Below are 3,162 nucleotides of genomic sequence, written 5' to 3' on the forward strand. Positions count from 1 at the left end.
ATATTGCATCACGTCGAGCCAACTCTTCTTTAACATTTTTTAGGTCATTGCTTAGGATATCTAAAGTAGACCTATAATTTCTTTCCACCTCGAGTCGGGCCTGCTTGATTCTTACTTCAATTTCCTCTTCTCGATCTATGATTTCTCGCGCTGATCCTTCGGGCATTATTTTTAGAGGGGCTTGATCAAAGAACCAATGGAGGTATAAGGGGTCAACTTCTCCTTCAACACGATCATCAACCATAGCTTTCGAACTTAAAGTTCGACTACCACCCCAAATCTTTTGAGCTTCTGATTCTCGATCTCGATCTTCAAATGCTACCTCCCACACAAAATTCTGCGTATCCTCGGCTTTAGGTAAAATATGTTTTTGTCCTAGTTGGCGTAGAACTCGGAGGGATATGTATGGTTGGAACCCGCGAAGGCCTGTCAGAACGAAGAATGGACGATAGGAAGACATAACAATTACCTCACTACCAGGAAACCAATGATAGTTCCATGTAATTTTAGATGCCGTCAATTTAAGAAGATAATGTCTCCATGCTTTGACACCTTTTGGCAATTTGTCTCCTAATTCTTTCATCATTTTTGGGTGGCTCAAAATATAATTCGTCAAATCGGATTTGAAATCTGTCGCAAAACGATGGCGATATAGGTGCTCTAAAAACCACATTTGCAATAAAATGCTACAACCTTCAAAAAAAAATCTCCCCCTCTCTGCATTTAGTCAAAGCACGATAAATATCAGCCAACATCATCGGCAATATAGTGGATTTTCTTTTCTTTATCATAACAGTGACTATTCCTGACAGACGAATATCGATTTTTTTATCCTTCCTTGGAAAAATCATAGCTCCCAAGAATGCTACCATGAATGCTTCTTGTCTATGTTTTTTCCAAGTAGGGAGGTGTTTTCCATTTTTAAGTTGTTTCCCATAGCTTGAAAATTCTTCCTTCTTTCCATATCTTGAGTACAAGAATTCCAAAAAAAACAACACATTATCAAAACACTCCTTATGAGGATGGATGATGTGCATTTGTTCTAGAAATTTACCTCTGCTGACACTCCTAGGGGCTATCAGTGTTTTAGTTCGAAGATCCTGGCCTAAGCCTGTGAAACCGCCCAATTCTTCTAATGTAGGCGTCAACTCAAAATCACTAAATCAAAACACATTATTTGTGGAATCCCAAAACGGAATCAAAGTCTCGATCAAACCTCTGTCAGGACTAAATCTCATGATATCTGTAAGGAAACCAAGATGTTTGAATATCTCAGTCCGCCTAAATTCATGCATATCGTTCCACCAATCCATTAGTAATTGTGGGGTTTTATCTGTGACATAAACTTTGGGGGATCATTTACTATTTCGACTAGTTCATCCCTTGGTCTTTTATCACACCTCATAGATCTCATGATTACCAGGTTGAGAAAAAGAAAATCGGGATTTTAAAATCAAATTTAATTGTGAAATTTTGATAATTCGAAATTATTTATTGGAGTAGTTAAAAAAAATAAAAATAAAAATGATTCGGAATGTCTAAAGTGATCATTGATTCAGGTTGTTTTTGAAAAGAATGACCAGATAAAGAGACAATTTTGATCAAAAAGAAAGAAAGAGAAATAAAAGAATGTGTATATGTACAATTCAAAAGACATATATACATATATTATTATATTTATACTTTATGTATTATTTTAATAAAAGCGAAAATAAAATTGAGGATTAGGTGTGTATGTATATATATGTGTATTAATTTGTTTATTTTGAATCATTGGTTGAAAATGGGTAGAAAATAGATATTTATTTCTTTAGTCGATTATCCTTAAGCCGATCAACATTTTGTTACAGTCTTCACATGTTGCAACAAGTAGCACAAAAATGCACATGATGGTCTCACGAAAAGGTACATGTCCTAGTCAGATTGGGCCCCTATGCCAAATCTCGCTAAGTTACATGCACATGATGCAAATAAATCGGAACCTAGTGAGGATATCATGTCTGAAAGTTTCAATTCTACTAAGGTTTAACTTGTGGAGAAAAGATATCTAGACTGGCTGTAAAATTAGCAGACAATTCGAGTCAGGGAGTGGCTACATACCGGTAGCAGCGCTTTCCGGCTTTGTGCATGCGTGCTCTCATCCTATACATATTTAAGTGAAAGTCCTTCACCATGGATCGAAGATCCACTGGCTATATGATAGAAGCGGGGTGCGCAGTCACAATTCCCATATTATTAGAATCGAAGACTCAGAATGGTTCGTGAGAGAAGACAGTTATAATCCAATTCAAATATTATCAAAACATTAAATAAATAAACAATTAGCATATTAAGTTAAATAAATACAATATCCAAAAGCGTAAATATATAAATCATAGTCATACATAATCAATATTTAAAAACTCGAATTCTAGTTAGTGATCGACAACGGAGTCGCCATCTTCACGCCCCTTTTTTTTCTCTCAAAATTTTTTAATTTTTTATTCGTTTTGAAATAAAAGAGTTTTACCAATTTAAAGTAACATTTTGAAAAGGTATAATTATTATTCAGAGTCGTCACTTAAAATTGAGTTTTGGTGTTCCAAGTCACCTTATTTAAATCCCTAATCAAAAGGAAATTTGACTCTATTTTATTTGTCTACGAACTAGAAATTCGGATAAGGAATTCTGTTGACCGAGGGGAAGGTGTTAGGCACCCATCGGGTCCCGTGGTTCTGGCACGGTCGCTTTATTGACTTTAGTATGAATTAACTTAATTTTTGGATATGATATTATTTAATTAATAATAAAATTGTTATTTACCCGCAGATTTATTTTAAACTTATTTGAAATTTGCTTATTTATATTAATGGTTTTAATTTTTTTTCACTGTGCATCCATTAATTTTAAACTTGAAACATCCGTATATATATATATATATATATATATATTGCTTATATTTGTATGTTTCTTTTAATGTTATTATAGAATTTCTACAAATTAGAATTCGTATGGAAAAGAGATTTTTCGAGTTCAAGATAATTTAGGAATATATATTCATTTATTTACAAGATAAAAAGTAAGAAAAATAAATAAATTTTATAAGATTTGAAGTTAGTTTTTATCTAGAAATCCTAAATAAATTAGGAATGTTTTATTTTAAATTTTATATATATATATATT

The 3,162-nt window shown here is 32.9% G+C and overlaps 1 pseudogene; it reads right to left on the reverse strand.

Annotated features, from left to right (window-relative positions):
* Positions 1–847: 847 nt before the first annotated feature.
* The window catches only part of LOC107003697, an 8,063-nt pseudogene continuing 5,748 nt past the window's right edge, over positions 848–3,162 (reverse strand).

This window comes from Solanum pennellii, chromosome 11, assembly GCF_001406875.1.
Source record: "Solanum pennellii chromosome 11, SPENNV200".
Lineage (NCBI taxonomy): Eukaryota > Viridiplantae > Streptophyta > Magnoliopsida > Solanales > Solanaceae > Solanum > Solanum pennellii.